This window comes from Equus asinus, chromosome 7 (assembly GCF_041296235.1).
Source record: "Equus asinus isolate D_3611 breed Donkey chromosome 7, EquAss-T2T_v2, whole genome shotgun sequence".
NCBI classification, from domain to species: Eukaryota; Metazoa; Chordata; class Mammalia; order Perissodactyla; family Equidae; genus Equus; species Equus asinus.
Window position 1 is genome coordinate 28,843,451 of NC_091796.1, and position 19,603 is coordinate 28,863,053.

At 34.4% G+C, this 19,603-nt stretch overlaps 1 protein-coding gene across 8 annotated transcripts in view; it reads right to left on the reverse strand.

Moving 5' to 3' along the window:
- Positions 1-19,603, reverse strand: part of ARK2N (arkadia (RNF111) N-terminal like PKA signaling regulator 2N) — a 76,727-nt gene that overhangs the window by 23,976 nt on the left and 33,148 nt on the right. The gene's annotated exons all lie outside the window — the stretch shown is intronic.

Consider the following 19,603-nt stretch of genomic DNA (forward strand, 5'->3'; position numbering starts at 1 on the left):
ACAGCTATTTATGAAGTGCAGGCAGATCATTTATTTCCATAAAGATTTTTTAGTATCATCCAACAAATTAACATTAAACACCTCTATTTTATGAAACTCTTGACTATGAAGGAATACATACGCCAATGAATTATTAAAATAGAACACAATGAAGGATTACTGTTTTAATACAAACATCCATTGTGTAAACTGTTACTGAACAAAACATGGAACACACTTGGGGTATTTATCCCTTATAACTAAGTTCCTAAACCACAGGTTTATGTAGCAACATTTTTAAAATAAAAAATGACCAAACATAAAGCAAATGGGTTAAGTGCCACCGTGTAAAGGACAGACATGTCACAATATGAAATTCTGACGATCATGACAATTTCAGTTGACTACTTAGAAATAATTTCCAATTCCCCCAAAAGGGTAAATCAAGTTCATAAAATTCAACAGTGTAGCCTTGGGATCAGTTGGTAATGGATTTTAGTTGGTAATGGATTTTAGTTCAAATAGCAAAAAATTGGTTCATGTTTGAGGTTTTTCTTTTCTAAAAAAAGAAAAGAAAGCTGTATCATTTATGGAGTTCTCGTCAGAGTTCAAAATGACTATTATGGAATCAAGATACCGTGTGATGTCCAAATACTTGAGTGCAGAAGATAAGAGGGTCAAGTACAATATTGACTATTTGACCAAATGTTCTAGTTTAAAAGGGCTTTATTAAGTGTTTTGTGTTTGCAAAATAATTAGAAATTTATATCACTAATACCATTCACAGACTCTTGCCCTCACATCCCTCCCACAACCACCAAATTGAGGCAATAGGTCAACAGTCAAGTCAAAATTGTACCACTCCTATATGTATAATCATGCAAATAGTATAAGTATATATGTACATGCAGAGTAACATCACCTACCCATGGAAATAACTTGTCTGAAAGTCTTCATCAGTAGGAAATACAAGCATAAACTTGTTATCTGGCTTCATTCTTGTATCTTCCATATTTCCAAACAGCACACCTTATAGCTTAGCTTAAATTTAGTATTCATCATAAACAAAGACAGCAATATTTTCATATTTTAATTACACTTAAAAGTTAAAATAAATTATCACTGTCACTTAATTTTCAGTATATTCAAACGATGACAAGTCAATACCATACAACTTTAACAAAACAATGGTTGCCTTTCCAACCTTGTCTTCCAACAAGAAATCACAATTAAGGATCTTGTGTTCCAAGGTCATCTTACACTTCTCGTTGGCAAACCAAGATTACATAAAATGTGTTTAACGCACTTAGCAGGGGGTCCTGGACTTTTAATCACTAAGTGAATATTAGTTAACTGATGGTGACAATTTGTGATATTCTTTTAAAACGTGATTCCTGCTACACAGCAGAATTAAGAGACAGGTAAGATCCTGTAATGATTTCATCTGCCTTTTAAAAGAAGCATCTCTTGGGGAAAAAAAAAATCAAACCACTAAGGAGGAGCTAGGAAAACTCAGCACATTAATAACAGAGGCAGCTATTTATGGTTCCAATTTGACTCTCATCAATTCATTACAGGATGGAATAAACATGGAGGCATTGTCCTTCCTCTCACTTGACTACTCCTCTCTGCAGTTAAAACAATTACACTGCTACTAAGATTATCTGACTTTCAAAAACATCAAAATAGTCACTTCAAGTTACACATGGAAACATTTCCCATTTAAAATTTAGTCACTAGGGGCTGGCCCCGTGGCCGAGTGGTTAAGTTCGCGCGCTCCGCTGCAGGCGGCCCAGTGTTTCGTTAGTTCGAATCCTGGGCGCAGACATGGCACTGCTCATCAGACCACGCTGAGGCAGCATCCCACATGCCACAACTAGAAGAACCCACAACGAAGAATACACAACTATGTACCGGGGGGCTTTGGGAAGAAAAAGGAAAAAATAAAAATCTTTAAAATTTAGTCACTGGGGCCAGCCCCCTGGCCCAGTGGTTAAGTTTGCACACTCTGCTTTGGAGGCCAAGGTTTTCACCGGTTCGGATGGTGGGTGTGGACACGGGGCCGCTCGTTGGGCCACATTGAGGCAGCATCCCACATGCCACAACTAGAAGGACCAACAACTAAAAATATAGACAACTATGTACCGGGGGGGATTTGGGGAGCAAAAGGAAAAATTTTAAAAAATAATAATAAAATTTAGTCACTAATGTGAGCACATTCCATGTTTACAACATTTAAGGTTATCCAACCTGCACATTCTCCTATCTGCTAACTCTGATGTGTCACAATCTTAAAACATAAATTTATAATAATGAACTTCCTAGTTTTTCTACAACCATTAAAAGCATCTCTCAGTAAACGTAAATTTAACACAATTAGTTAATAACTATTTGGTCTAGGTTAATCCAAGTGCTGTTTCTCCTGACTGAAATTTTTGCTGCTCGTCACAAGGCAAGAAAAATTAAAGTTGGGCAATCCACCAACTACTTTTTGTTTAAGAACATCACCTCATCCATTTTATGCTAGAAACAGGTTTGTACACTCTCACTGACCTCCTAGACGATAAACAGGTTCTAACTTTTCAAATACCAAAATACAGATGTATCTGTGTCATCACACATCCCTCATACAGTGAGGTTTGCCCTTTTATGACCTTAACCTTAAACCTTCTGTATTATTGTCATCAAATGTTTAATTTTATAAATTAGTTTTCTTTCAGTCAAATATGTTCTAAGTCTCATGGAAATAATTTGAATCACGAAAACAAAAAACGAGGCAAAACAAAACCTAACATCCTTTATTGTGTTTATCCCTGACAAATCCCTCTTTTCAAATCTGACAAACAAAAGCTCAGAATTTTAAAACTATATAAGGTAATACATAATTTACCACTCTTTGTCTTATAGACGAGAAATTGGAGTCCTAGTTAGGTGGAACCGGAACAGACTACAGTTGTTCTCACTGTTGAGGGAACAGGGAATATACAGGATGAGACTGGGAGCAGCATACGAAGTACATACAGATTTTTGGTAGCAAACACATAGGTTAAGGTCCTGCCTACTATTACTTAGCTGTATAACTCAGTTTCTTCACAGGGTTACGGTTGGGGTTAAAGAAGATATAACGCAGAACACAAAGCAGTTCAAATATTGGTCCAATGCCCCAACTACATAATTAGCACCTGCTCTACTTCATTATTTATATGCTTATCTTCACGTGTAAACTCTGCTGTACACAGACTGCAACTTATACTGATCATAGATTAATGCGAATTGTTAAGTAAATGCTTTGCTGAGATTAGAGATCATCACTAATGTGGCTTTTGTATTTTTATTTTTGTATGAAGTGAAATGTCAGCTTGGATGTATTCATATAAAAGTGTTTCAAAGCCAAACAGACATCATTTTGGATTATTTCATATTTAGCATCATCCTTGCCTACAGAGGCCTTCCACTAACAAAGTGTTGTCAGTCTCCTAGTATGAAATCTAAACAGATCTAGGAAACAGGAATTCCTCTTGTATCCCAGAAACACCTGGAAATGTCACTCCTCCTTCTCTCTCTATTGCTAAGTCTTAGGCCCAAGTAAAGGTGGGGCAATGGACCAATACATGGTCTGCCCCTTCAACTCCCAGTTCTATGGTTATAGTAATATACAATAAAGCTCAGAAAAAAATTCCTTCTCTTCTCCCTACTACAGCCAATCTCCCAAAACCCCTCACTAGAAGAGGAAAAATCTATCTTGTTGCTGACGAAGGATGCCATACAGTGCCATTATCTACAACATCAAGAGAAAGGGGGAGAGGGCGGAAATCACAGTCAGCTTCAATCCAGATAGCAAGATTTAAAAAAATTACACCCGAAAGAAGAGTTCTTAGTAATTACCTAGCCAAGGGATCTAAGAAAGGGAAGTGTGTGTGTGGTGGTCAGGTGAAGAAAAGAGGTGTGGGGGAACGAGGTGTGGTCAAGATGGATTGAGGGAAAAGAGCAACCACCTCAAGAGTCGCAGAAGGGAATTTGCATTTTACTAGAACCTACCCAAGAAAAAACGCTTTTTCACTACACATCAAAATATTTACCAAGATGAAAATTTATATTTGCAAATTAAAAAGAATATTTGAGAATACCTATGCTGTATTTTAGTACTACCAATCAAAAATAAAACATATATACCTAGAACAATTTGAATAAATAGCATTTTCAAAGCATCTTAGAAAAGATGATTACATCAACTAGAAAAGACAAAAATCTATATAGAAAAATGCCATCTCTAGAAAAACAGCTTTAAATACCAAAAACTACAAGTGTATATTTTAAGAATAATATCATAAAGCTATTTTAATAGAAAAGAAAAATGCCTGAGATAGAGCTAAATGAAAATGAAATCCAGCAATATGCACTGAAATTTTACATTTAGAAGTTAAGTCATTTTTAAAGTAAAATTGAATCAATGTTAATTTTGTATGTTTCCCATTATACTCATCTCAGTTATTAAAAATTTAGATGTTATAAAGTTTCCAAGGTGGGAATAAAGTTTTAAGGATTATGCCTGTTCTTATATCAAACTGGTAAATGACAGATCATTGTCTGCCCAGAAAAGTTACCTATGATACTAATGAAAGGATCAAAGAAGAGGCAAAAGCAAATACTCACGATTATCAGAGTAGTTAAAAAGTTGACCATAAGAAAGATTTAATTTTAACCCTTCACCACTAACTATAGTTGGGAAGACTGAATCAAGAGAGCTTATTCAAAAGACAACTTAGGTAATTTATCTGGATATTCAAAGGAACCTAAAAATACAGAAAACAGGGCTCAATTTATCTTTCTATTTCAGGGACAAATCCATGACCTACTGCTTTGAGGATTTAGATCTATAGAGAACAAAACTAAAATATCTGCACTACATACACAAAGGAAGAATACAAAAATTAGATACAACTTTAGCCACATGCCCATGTCTGCGTACCCTGCTAAAGATAGATCCATTACAGTTTTTTGATTATTCCTCAATTAGTCTAAATTTTGCTATTTTCCAAATATTCCTCAATTTTCAACAGAATAACTTAGTAGGACACATAAAGGAAAAGAATCTCAACCTTTTATGTTAACACTGGTATTTTGTTATTTCCTTTTTCAACATACCAATTACAAAAACTTGAAATTATCCCCAAAACATCATGTAAAAATCTATCATTAGTTATACTGACTACAAACTAATACTATTCATTTCATTGTGGAAAGGCAGTTTTCTTGACTCAGGCACACCTAATGTGGATTAACTGGTAGGGAATCACTAATGTAACAATGCTGTCCTCAACAGAGCAACAAGAAACATTTCTCTTTTAACATTTTTATTATCCAGGTTAGCCGTTACACTTCAAATGCAGAGTTAGGTAAAAGGTATAAATAAAATAACAGTAATTTGATAACATTCTTCCCAAATCTTAAAGTTATAATACGAATAAGACTTCATTACCAAAGAATACACTTCCTTGTGGATGATTATTCCTTCACCTTTTAGGATGTCTTCTATTTTATGTTGTAGTAATTTAATGTAATATGAAAAGATGTACTCAATATTAGTAAACTAACAGTTTGGTTTCAATCCCCACTAACTTTCCTAAACTTAGAAGAATTAAACACAGAAATCAAGAAAAAAACAAAAAGTGAACAAATTTGGAAGTAATTCATGTTGTTTACAATTCATTTACTCCTACAACTGTTATAGACAAATTAAAAAGAGAAGTTTCTTATCTGTACAATGGTTGAGTGCATAAACACCATTTTTTGGAGAAGATTTTGAGAAGAATATTTCTTTCAGAACAATTTTTAGAGAAGGAACTTAATAATAATTTAATAAATTTTAAGTTTAATAAATTTGCTGAAACTGTTTTGATACTTTATTTTCTGATATGCGGTATTCCACAAAACCTTTTTCATTGTACCCTCACTGTACTATTTAAATAACACAAACACGAGAGAGGGAAATCAATATAAGCTAAACAAAATATAACAGGTACAATTATTTTTAAAACGTTACCTTCTGTAATATAACTTGCCTATAATTTGTTATTCTGAACAAACGATGACAGCACAAAGCCTATTTACCATCTTTTCTATTACTTCCATGTAACTGTACCATTAGATAAATTCAGCTGTATATTAAAAGTGAAAATTATCAGTAATATTAATTTGGGGTGCTTTGTTTGCTCAACAAAAGGATTCACTACAGCATTTCTTTCATTAACAAGCAAACTGAATACATTTTAAATGATTTCATTCCTAATATTCTGACTTGCATATAAACTTTAAGTAAAAACTCTTATGTAAATTGAGACAAACCTAGACGCACAGACCTTTGCTGTTAAATCTACATAACACTAGGGAATGACAAAAGCAATGAAGCAAAATCAATCAGTTCTTGTATAATCTTTTACTCTGTCTGCTAGTGAAACAAACAAGAGGTCAAAATCCTTACTTGACAATTAAAAAAAAATAGATCAACTTTTTTCTCAGAGTTAATCACCCTAACTAGGTTTATGTATGGGCAACTCTTTTTTTTCCTCCATACATTTAGGAAGGAATGAATAGACAGTATATTAATGACCTGAATCCATTAAAATCCCTGTAGACTATTGCATAGTTATCTGTCTCCAGCAACTTGTCAAATATAACAATAAAAATACAGAATTTATTAATTAACTCAGAATTTTGAAGGTGAATACACATACATACACACACACACACTTGAGACTAGGTTCATTCCTCTGACTTGGTAACTAAAAAACAGATTTTTCTCTTGGAACCCCAAAATGACAGCATAAAACTTCATGCAAAATATTAAATCTTAAGATTTTAATTTTACTGTGTTGTGTTCTACATTAAAATTTTATTTGGGCTTTTATTACACTCAATTTTAATACTGCACACCAAGTACACATCAATATAATTAAGAGTTACTGTTATCTAATAAGTTGCTCAAACAACCAGATAATTCTAATCTGCTGGTTAAACTCTCTTAAAATGATTAGGTAGCTAATGTCCTAGAACACTGAACTAGTACAAACTAGGCAGAAAGCAGTCTGTAGACAGATTCAGACAACACATTTACCTTTAGTGAGGGGATAATGCCCCCTTTTAAATACTAGCAACTGAATTCTATATGCACATATTAGAGAAATGAAATAATCCAAATATGGGATTTTATTCTTAAATAAAAAGCATTTCAACCACATCTAGATTAATGTCATATATAGGATGAAAGAAGTTTCTTCCCAGCATTAGCCCTTCATAGACTACAAAGAAGTCCAGACAGGACACATTCCCTATCCTTCTTAAACTTCTAGGGAAATTAAGGGAAAACCACACTAGGCACTTCTAAAACTATACCTACATAAAAATGCCACCACATAATCAAAAAGTAATCTCCACTTCTTAGTATTTATACTTATAAGTACTTATAATCTTAGGAATACAGACTTTGCCTCAGGGAAAGCGAATTCAGTAATTCACAACAGCAGTCACGTAAAAAAAAGTATTAAAACTACTTCAAATACTTACTTCTTTAAATGTCCACTATACAAAAGAAAACTCTTTTTTTTGAAAGAGTAACTTTTAAATTGTGTGACCTGGAAAAAGTATAATCATTTTAAAGCACAACTCATTATAAAAACCTATTGTTTTCCAAAACAATACTCCTTAAGACAGTAACACATTTTCAAGGCACTGTGAGAAACTGAAAATCACGATAAAATTTGTATATATGTTTCTGCTAAAAATTATTCTTAAGGTTAAAATCTCCAAATCACAAAATATCGAATTTTACTTTAGAATAAGTTATAACATTTTGGCATATATTCTATGAATTAAATCAATGTATTCTAGTATTCCTTTTCTTTCTACCAAAACCTTTCTTTCCAACAAAACCTTTCTTTCCACATCTTTATCCAAAATTATGTAGAAAAGGTTTCCCAAAATTATTATCGTTTAAGATCTGAAATGTTATTCTCAAAATGTTATTCTTACCTTGAATAACAATCATTAAAACCTATGTTTGATAATTCCATTCCCTTGAAATTTTTTCATTTTTCTCTATCTGTAGACCTCTTACTCAATTATATAATAATAACAAAAACTAAAGTATATCCAGTCAATACTAGGAATATGTCTCTATATCTTATTCTTAAAAGATAAATTCATACTTTCTATTTTAAAAATAAAAAGTATTTCAGTACATGCTTAATACATCAAATATTAAATCATGAAACAAAAAAGAAAGCTGGTAAGTGCCTGAAGTAGTTCATACATGCATAGAAAAGTAGTCATGTTAACACGTTGAAATTAAATTAATATTTTCTCATGTCTAGTAAAATCTCTGATCCCAGGAAGAAGTTGAAGACAGAAGAAACTTCCCTGGAAACATCTCATCTTCAAGTAAAAATTATAGATTAGTCAAAATCCAGTCAGTCATCCAAAACCACTATGCTCTTCCCGTTGATATAAAACTTAATTTAAAAAAAATATTAGCTGAAGTAGTTCACAAGTGTGGTACTATCATTTCAGAGAAAAACCCATCAGTTACAATAAATTCCTATATATTTTATGGTGAAAATTCATACTAATATTATGTATGTTAATGTTAAGAAATGCTTAGCATATGTTAAGAAATTTATTACAAGTTGCACAGTGTTCAAACTTTACCCCATTTGTCAAACACTAAGTTCAGGAAATCTGACAGTCATTACACAATAAAGATACTACTAGTCTTTTTCATAAATGAGAACCGAGCACACTAACAAGGTTTTCCCAAAGTTAACTCCAAATTCTCATACATCAAGTTCTAAAAAGAAAAAACCAAATCACAGATATTTTTCAGTTCAAAACTAGGAAAGGAAAAAAATGAGCTCAGGCTATTACAGCTAATTTACAAGTTGCAAATATTTGGATATAGAACTAAAGAGAAAAAATGGTGAGTTTTTCTGAGTAAAGTTACTGAAAAACTATTAAAATAAAGGTCTTGATTGTTTATATATGTAACTCCAAATATGCCATCTATCCCTCCTCTCACAAAACACAGAACTAGGTTTTTTCCAAAACTGCAACTTAATTAAATATTAAAATAATTAACTTTTTTCATACTGAGAAATTAAGTTATAAAGTTGGTAAAATTAATAAATTTTTATTGTAAGGAAATCCAAAAGAAAGCACAATTTTTAAAAAACTGGTTAGTGTTAGCAAAGCTACATATTCCTATTGAAAAATTTCATGCTAATTTAGCTGTTTCTCACAATATTCCTACCAAAGCATAAAAGATAAAACACCAGTATTTCGGGGGCTGGCCCCGTGGCCGAGTGGTTAAGTTCTCACGCTCTACTTTGGCGGCCCAGGGTTTCACCAGTTCGGATCCTGGGTGCGGACATGGCACCGCTCATCAGGCCATGTTGAGGCAGCGTCCCACATGCCACAACTAGAAGGACTCACAACTAAATAAAATATACAACTATATATTTGGGGATTTGAGGAGAAAAAGCAGAAAAACAACAACAAAAAGATTGGCAATGTTGTTACCACAGGTGCCAATCTTAAAAATAAAAAACAAAAAACTAGTATTTCCCAGTCCTAGGCAGCACATAAAAACAGATACCACACTGCAAGACTTTCAATCCTGTGATATTTCTTCCCTTTGACACACTCCACGGGTCCTTTAGCATGCTGAATGGCCATTTCTTTTCAGTCCAGGAATGGAAAACAAAGTTAAATTAGTAGTACATTGGCTAACACACTTAGCCACTAGTAACTTAAAAATCCATTCAATATACACCCTTAACAGAGTGACCATTTCATCTGTATCCTCTAGAGTTACCCCTTATATCAGGGTACTGGACAATTTCACTAGATGGTGTCTGCCAGGTTATTACCTCAGGCACTCAGCTTTAAGTTAAAGCTCAAGGTAAAAATTCACTTTTGTAGCAATGAAAAATAGTATTTTTCTCATGCATGATATCAAACTCCAGTCTAATCCTGCTCTCCCTACAGCATCTTGGATAGTACATAAGAGTATATATTTGCTCAAAAATTTATTTATTCTTCCTGCATATAAATCCTATTTAATATTATAATTCACTAAGACGAGCAACAAACTAGTTCATTAAATGACATATGGAAGAATGATGATATAAAAATATTCACGCAGTACATTTATTCATGATCTTCAGAGTGGGGTTAATTACATGATTCCCCCCACTGGAATCAGAAAAGAGTCAACAGTTTTTGTAGGGAATAAATGCTTAACCCAAGGAATTAACTACTTACCTATTTGGATTCTCTTAAGATTCCCTATTTTATATGTTATTTATATTTTTGGCAGGAATAAAAAGCATAAAGATGAGGGTCATTCCTATTATCGTATAAATATGGTTCTATGTTCCCAAAATATGCAACAAAACTCAAACTAAAATTTGTCAAACTCTGCTGCTTTGTTTTGAATATCTAATTTTTAAAAAAGAAACTGCTTACTATCATAATTTTTAAAACATCATCAAAAGAAACTTACAATGGGCAAAAGCATATTCCCTCTTATACAATTCAAAAAGCAGACAGTTAACACAATTTTGTGATAGATTCAAAGGTTGTTCTGTAATATTCCCATTTTCAGCAAAGTTAATTGGAAAACTGTTATGAATCCTTGGGAATTCTAACATACTGTCAACATTTCAACAAGTCACATAAAAACCAAAGGGCTGCTGTGGCAGTTCTTGGGAATCAGGCATCTGCATGTAAGCACATGATTGGGTGATAGGGGAAATTCTTTGGCCAACTAGTTGCATTTAAGTTCCCTGGGTTCCAGTAGCTGCTTGTTCTCTTCGCCAGTGTCAAGGTGAGTTAGCTTTTCCATCCACACGCAGAACTTCTCCTCTGTCTGCCTCTGCATCTCGGAAAAACAGCTCATGGCCTCTTCTAGGACACTGCCTATGCAGTGCCTATCACATACAGCACCCCTGTCAAGTAATCCTGGAATTTCCCTGGGCGCTCCTTCAGATCCCCCAGCACGACTGAAGTCAGCTTTAAAGACATTGAGGCCATTTGATAAAACATCATTAATTAAGAAAATTGTATTTTTATTAAGACATGCTTATTCAGGAAAATGGTATAAGCATTACTAAGAACAGCCATATAAATATAGCATTGATAAGCAGCATTTAAATTAATTAGCCAAACAAAAGTAATTCCAAGAAAAATAAAATAACATACCACCACCATTTTTCATAGTTTCAATATATCTGCCTGGGAATATGTATTGTTACTATACAACTAACTATTTATCTGTAACAGTGGTTTTCAGCCTTTGCTGAACATAAAAACCTAGAGTGGTTTAACAAATACCAAACCCTAGGCAGGCTCCAAGGCACGGGAGGTCTGTTTTGTTTTGTTTTAAGCTCCCACATGATTTTAATGGACAGCCTTGGTTGAGAACCACTGCATCCTTGAATATTTCCACTGCTTTAACTTTAAAATTTTCAAAGTCATTCTGGCACCTAACTCATAATAAATTAGTATAAAATAATTTTCAACTGATTGATTCTTATCAAATCCTCTTGTTTTAAGTTAAAAAAACATTTCTTATGGAAAACCACATAAAGGATATACACAATCCACGTGTCTCTCTGGGTCAGCTTTTTAGAAACCCTGGCCTATACATGGTTTTTAAAAGGTATGCCTCAAAAACAAAACCAAAAAAAGTTTGTGGTTTAGTCTGGGATACACTACAAGTCATATCCTCCCCGTCTGGAGAGTACATTAATGGCTCCAAGTTGTCCTGCAGTTAAAAAAAAAAACCTGTTTCCACATGATCCAGCACTTTCCAAATGTGTGATAGTGTACAGCTATTAATATCCAGCAGAACAGGAGTTTCATAGGATTCCAGTTTAGGATGTGCTCCTCTACATACACTATTTTATCCTTGAACTAGGCCAGATCATCTTTAGTTTGGTCCCATATAGTTTGGGTCTCTAATAAAACTAATTCTACTGAACTCCTCATTTCTTCAGGAAGCTATTAAAAATGTTACCTCCTCAGACCACTCGACTACACTATCTAAAATGGCTTTTCTACCTTATTCCTAGTCAATCTTTATCGCTTATATCCTGCTTTATTAACATTTATAGTGCATATTCCTACCTGATAGCATATGATGAACTCATTTATTGTCTGTCTCCTCAAAAAAGATTAAGTTCCATGAGGGCAGGGACTTTTCATTCACTGTTGCGTTCTCAATGCTGCATAGTAGGTGCTCAAATATTTGCTGAATAAATCAATGATTGATGGAATCAATCAATCTTGGCCTTATACCATCTACCTACATTAAGAAGTCTTATAAAGAACAGTCCTATGCAATACTCTGTTGTATTTATCCCAGGGTATTTCTGAAAATGTGGTTCACTTTATCTCATAGTGGCTTTTTATGAAGATGCAAAAGAAAAATTTACCAGGTCTCAGTATCAAGAACAGCAATGTTTCTCCTGGACAATGAGAACTGTTTAATCAGTCATACCACCTCTTTTCAATGCCTAAAAGGATATGGAACAAATTTTTAGCCCAATTCTACCCAGCAAATAAAAACTTTACAAAGTTTATTGTTAACAACTATCCCTCTAACTTCATCTTATTCCTTTTCCCCTGATTACTTATCCCCTTCTTCATGTTTCAAAAAAATCTTGTTTATATATAAACTTCCTCAAAAGGGACATATGCTTCCCCAAAGTCTAGTATATTTAGCTTATGGAAAGATTAAACGGAATTTAAAGAATATTACACGTTCTTTAAGCAGTTTATCCCCATTTTAACTGCTGGGTAAACTTAACATACATAGAACAGGAAATCAGACAGACAGAATTTGACCTGTTTCAGATTCTGGAATTGCTTATTTTTCAACAGGCATTGAAAAATGGGTATTTAAAAGCTAAATTCAGAAAATGGTGTGAAAATACTTATGCTGGAGACAGCAAGATAAGTTGCAGCATCATAAAGATGACTACCACTGATAAAGACTGACAAGACATTTGGAGGGCTTAAAAACAGGGACCAAACATACATTTGTCAAAACTCATAAAATGTACAACACTAAGAGTGAACCCTAATATAAACTATGAACTCTGAGTGATGATGTTTCCATGTAGGTTCACTGACTGTAACAAATGCACCACTCTGGCGGAGGATGTTGACAGTGGAGAAGCTGAGTATATGTGGGGGAAGGGAGTATATGGGAAATCTCTATACCGTCTGCTCAATTTTGTGTGAACCTAAAACTTCTCTAAAAAATAAAGTCTATTAAAAGAAAAAACAAAAACAAACAGGAACCATATTCTCACCTTAAACACACATATGTCCTTTTATTAATACTAAGATATAACCTACTTTGAGGAAAAAAATATCAAAAGTAAAGCTTATGCTTTTGCTCATACAAAGAATACAGGCACTCACTTTAAGAAATAAGTTAGGAAAAGCAGGCCAAAAATAATTCCTTGGCGCTTTAATATTAGAGATTGCCAAAGGTTACCCCAGTAAGATTTGAAAGCTTCTAAATCTAAGGTAACATTATCCAGACATTGTAGCACAGAGAAAACCACATTTAAACAATGCATACTTTTAAAATAATCACTTAAATGGAGGAGAAGACAAAAGTACTAATTCTTGTTAATTAATATAGAACTGTACTGTGGCTTTTACAACTAATAAGAGTTTTAAAAACTCAACTCCACAGTTCAGAACTTGATACTCACTGGCAGTAACAGAACTTATTTGAACCAGACTACCAGTTTCAGAATGATTTTAGCTATAGGAGACTTAACATATCACTGCTCAGCTGAATAGTTCTCAGCCCTGGCTGGTCACTGTCATCACCTAGGGATCTTTAAAAATGCTGATGCCTCTATTATGCGAAGTGAAATAAGTCAGACAGAGAAAGACAAAACACTGTATGATTTCACTTATATGTGTAATCTAAAAAAACAAAACTCGGGGCCGGCCTGGTGGTGTAGCGGTTAAGTGCACATGTTCTGCTTCAGCAGCCCGGGGTTTGCCGGTTCAGATTCCGGGTGCAGACATGGCACCGCTCGGCACCCCATGCTGTGGCAGGCGTCCCACATATAAAGTAGAGGAAGATGGGCATGGATGTTAGCTCAGGGCCAGTCTTCCTCAGCAAAAAGAGGAGGATTGGCAGCAGATGTTAGTTCAGGGCTAATCTTCCTCAAAAAAAACAACTCAGAAACAGTACGTTGGTGGTCGGGCGCTGAGGCTAAGGATGGGATGGGTGAAGGTGATCAAAGGGTGCAAACTTCTAGTGATAGGGTGAATAAGTTTGGGGGATGCCATGTACAGCATGGTGATTGTAGTTAACAATACTGTATTGCATATCTGAAAGTTGCTAAGAGAGCAGATCTTAAAAGTTCTCAACACACAAATTATAACTATGTTAAGTGACAGATGTGTTGACTAATATTATTGTGGCAATCATTTCATAATATATACATAAATGAAATATTCACATTGTACACCTTAAATTTACACAACGCTATATGTCAATTATATCTCAAAAAAGCTGGGGAAAAAATGCTGATGTTTGGGTCAGACCCAGAGATTCTGATTTAACTGGTCTGGAGCGGGGCCTGGGCATCATAAGTTTTTGTTGTTGCTTGCTGAGGAAGCTTTGCCCTGAGCTAAAAGCCATGCCAGTCTTCCTCTTTTTTTACTATGTGGGCCCCCAGTACAGCATGGCCGCTAACAGAATGGTATAGGCTCACACCCAGGAACTGAACTCAGGCCACTGAAGAGGAGACGCTGAACTTAAAACACCAAGCCACCAGAGCTGGCCCATCATAAATATTAAATACTCCCCAAGTGATTTTAATACACAGCGAGATTGAAAACTGCATGGATCTTACTTGCCTTGTTTGCATTTACTAAGCTGAAAATAGGCAGTTCTCACCTATTTATTCCATTTCAGTATTTTGTTTTCAATATACTTAGTAAGTCTCCTAAATGGCTACCAAAATACAATCAGATTACAAGAGGCTTAAAATGGGGACTTGGGGCTTTTAGTCACTTCATATTCAATCTAGGAAAAGGTCATAAGATTTCCAATGTGGATTTGGGGTCTTCTCCCATGAGTCCCCACTGCTTAAATTAATACTAAATTTTTTCCAAGTAATTCAGTTCCCAAAGTTAAGAATCCTTACAAATCAATAAGAGAAACAAATGTGGCAGGAGGAAAACATGAGAAGAACATCAATAGACTGTTTACCAAAAGAACACAAATGGCCAAATATGATTTTTCAACTTCACTAGTGATCAAAGAAATGCAAATTAACACTAACAATTCTTGCATCTAATCGGCAAGGTTTTTTAAAAAATACTCAATAGGAAGCATATAATACTCAAGTTCCTGGATGGAATAAACTTAATATTCTTAAAAAGCAGTTTGGCAGTGTGTGTAACAGCCTTAAAGTGTTCATACCCTTTCTCATAATAGCAAAAACGAAAAACAGCCCAAAGGATCAACATTAGGGAAGTTATTTTATAGTTAACCAAATTATTCAAAATCCATATATTTTAAGGAGAATATTATGTTTTGGTTAATTGCTAAAAATGCAATGCTAAGAGGGAAATGAAGATAGAAGTATACATAGTATGATAAATTTTGCTATATATTGTGCAAGGCAACATACTGAAATGGTAACAAAAGCAGGATTACAGGTGATTTTAATTGTCTACCTCCCCTTTTTCCTATTTTCAAAAAGGGATTTAGTACTTAAAAAAATTTTTTTTTTTAATTTCCAAGCAAGAGGTAATTGATCAAGCATAAGTCTCTACCTCAGAAAAACTGTGAGGTAAGATGATAGTTTATCATGATGCATTTCAGTGCATAAACGTGTATGGTGAGTAATGGGTGCTGAGATTCTAGCTTCAGTGGGATTGAGCTGTTCTGGCCTGGTCACATGGATTGAGAATTCAGGTGATCTCAGACAGCCATCCTCAACAGCCTTCCTGACATTCTCCAAAATAGACCAATTAGATTTTCTAAATGCAAAACAGCCAAAACAGGGGCCAGCCCTGTGGCCGAGTGGTTAAGTTTGCCCGCTCCACTTCGGCGGCCCAGAGTTTCACCAGTTCAGATCTTGGGCGCGGACATGGTACCACTCATCAGGCCATGTTGAGGCAGCATCCCACATGCCACAACTAGAAGGACCCACAACTGCAATATACAACTATGTACTGGGGGGCATTTGGGGAGAAAAAGCAGAAAAAAAAAAGAAGAAGATTGGCAACAGTTGTTAGCTCAGGTGCCAATCTTTAAAAAAAAAAAAAAAACAGCCAAGACAACTGACTCTTACCTACCAAGGTAAGTACTATTTTTGGAACCTCAGTCTGAGTAGGCATTTACAGTCATGCATCCCTTAACGACCAGAATACATTCTGAGAAGTGCATCGTACAAACATCATAGACTTACACAAACTCAGATGGTATAGCCTACTATACACCTGGGCTCTATAGTACTAACCTTATGGGACCCCTGTCATATAATCATCCATTGTTGACCAAAATGCCGTTATGCAGTGCATGACTGTATATGGTGACTATTAAACCACATAAAAGCAGGTCATTTTAGCCAAGACAAGGTGTAGTGACCCTGAGGTTTACTCTATGCTAAATATTTATGAAAAACAACAGTTACTCGAAAAACTTTTCCCCATTGCCCATGTACACTGGTGCACGTGAGTCTCTTCACAGAATTAATTTCTCGAACTGAATGAAGTCTGATGTCCATTATTCATATTCACTAAAAACAAAATTCCATGCAAGAGCAGACTCTACAGATCTAATCTCAAAGTGATTTTATAGAGAAACTGCCCCCACCCCCGGAGAAATAATGCTCTAATCATAAAACTGCAAAGAGTGATTAATAGCCAAAAGATCATCTACGAAGATAAACGAGACATTTGCTAAGAGCCTTGAATACTCAAGATCACCATATAGTATTTTTATATTAATATTCACTACAAAATACTCTATTTTTGCTCATCTGCAAGTCCCCCAAATGAAAGAACTGCCAGAATTATCTTGATATGATACCTCCAGATTCTTAAAACAGTAATATTTTTCAAAAACTTCGAAAGAATGATCTAGTATGCATACTAACCTGCCCATCAGTTAACTCTTAACTATAAAAAAAATTCACAAACATCCGTTGCCCAGATATCAAGTTCAACTATTAACATGCACTATGTAAGTCTGCATCATTAGTTATTTTCACTCTTTAAAAGAAAATGCATTAATTATTAAATTACTCAGCATAAAAGAACATTTAGCATAATTCCTTCAAATTTTAAGCTGCTGCCAAACAAAAGCTTATAAATAAAGCATTTTCTGAATGACTAAATTAGTTGTACCTTGATGAAAGAGTATAGCAAGAATCTTAGTTTTAACTTTTCCTCTTGGTTTCCATTCTGTGTAAACAGCTGGATTCAAATTTCAACATCCAAGAGATTCTCTGTTAGGCACATCCCATTTAAGTTCACCTGAATATCCATGCCATTGCACTCAAGTCAGTTCATAATTTATCCTGTCTTTACAATTTATAAAACTTTTCAACAACTGTCCTTGCTATAAGGGTGAATATACCCCCCCTTCCCCACAATCATAACGTGACTGAGGAAAAAGTGAGGTACACATAATTATTACATTAAAAATGCACAATGTCACAATTTTTCAGGGGTAACAACATGGACAGTTGAAATGAACTTGCTAATATTTAAACTTAGGCTATTCCATCTTTCCTGCTTTGCACAATTCCAAGGAAGACCACTCACCCTTGTCTTAATGTGAACAGCATTTCCTGAAACTGTGCAGTGCACAACCTAGGTAGTCATATATAATGGTCTTGCACCTTACCTACCATTTAATTCTCCATGATTACCTTAGAAAACTCAACATATTTTCAAAAGCCACAAACTTACTAAATGAACAACAAAAACTAAATTATAGATTCAGATAATTTACTTCAGTGCTTCAGTTGGTATACAATTCAGAATAGACAAGAAACTGACCACTGGTGTTTTTGAAGTTTTAAACACTAGTCTAGGTAATCAATTAGCAAAGAAGTCTGGAAAATATGAACAAGGCACACCTAACTTACGTAAGCCATACAGGGAGAGTGCCCATGAAGACATTTCTCATGCCACTTCTACAATGGGGTCTATCTTCAAAGAGCATTTTGTTCACCCACCTTATTATCCCTTTCCATAAAAAGGCAAAGTACTGGGGTTACATAAAAATATGTTTAGTGAGTGGCATTAAGCACTCTATCAAGAGATCCATCATGATCTTGATTAATAGATTAGAAGAGGACATAAAATGCATGAACAAACAATCTTACAGGTATTAATAAAGCTTTCTTAAAAATATTATTAAATGTAAAACTGAAATATACCTAGAACCTGCCTTACAACAACCCCAAAGTCTGCTTTTCTCATGCATTCAACTGATGAGCTTCAATTCAATCCCCTCCCCAGGAATTTCAACACAAGGAACTACCAAAGGAATTCAACAGATATTAAAACTGTAAGCATTTCTAATGACTGTTAAAAACACATATTTAATACACTATGTGCATGAGACTTTCATTATTATACTGTGAACACCTATAAAGTGCTTTAAAATCAGTTTTTCTGTTAAGTTTATATAAGTTTGGTTAGCTATAAATTTAATTAACCAATATGATTTTTCTTGAAATAGTCTTTGTATATCAGCAATATGCTGTCTTCATGTGTAGAAACAGAAACCTTTCAGAAAACTAGGAGGAAAAAAGTCACCCATAAAACTCTGAAAACCAAAACTTCCCCCTCTTTAATGTAGCAATAAACAATGCTGTCATGATCTATTAAATACCATGTAGTTTACAGAATGTTCCTAATCGTAAGAATTTCTTTAATAATGAGATTCATCAATTAAGAACCATTCAGAACTCATCTTTCTTCCACTATGAAATCTCAAGACTGCCTTTGTAGTACACAGTACCAGACATGATAATATGGAGAAAGCAGATATGTCAAACATGTAATAAATTACAGACCCTTATATCAATGAGAGCTGGAACAAGCAGATTTCCATCAAACTTTTTAAAGCTTGGGGGACTAAGGGGGAAATTTTGCAAAAAACTGTCTTTTTCAATGAGAGTGACAACTTAGAATAGAAAAATGCGCAACAAGGATAACTAGCTTATCATGCAATGAATGAGGGGAAAACATAAAACATACTGTTTTAGGAGGATAGTTATTAGAAAACTTGAACAAAAGATAGAACATGTTATTTCAGACACCATAAGCTCAAGTGCACTGCCTATATAATAAAGCAAAGTGCCTATTCCTGAGGAGAAAGTACTTAGTAATAATGCTGAACAGTGAGTATTAAATCTAAGTAGCGCTAAAAAGGCAATGATCGGAGTTCAGATAACGTGTTACAGAGAAAGAGACTCATGAGGAATTCCATTACTTAAAAATAATCTTGTCCCTATCATTAACCATTTAAATATTTTTTTGCCGATGTGCTAAAGTGCACTGGAAACCT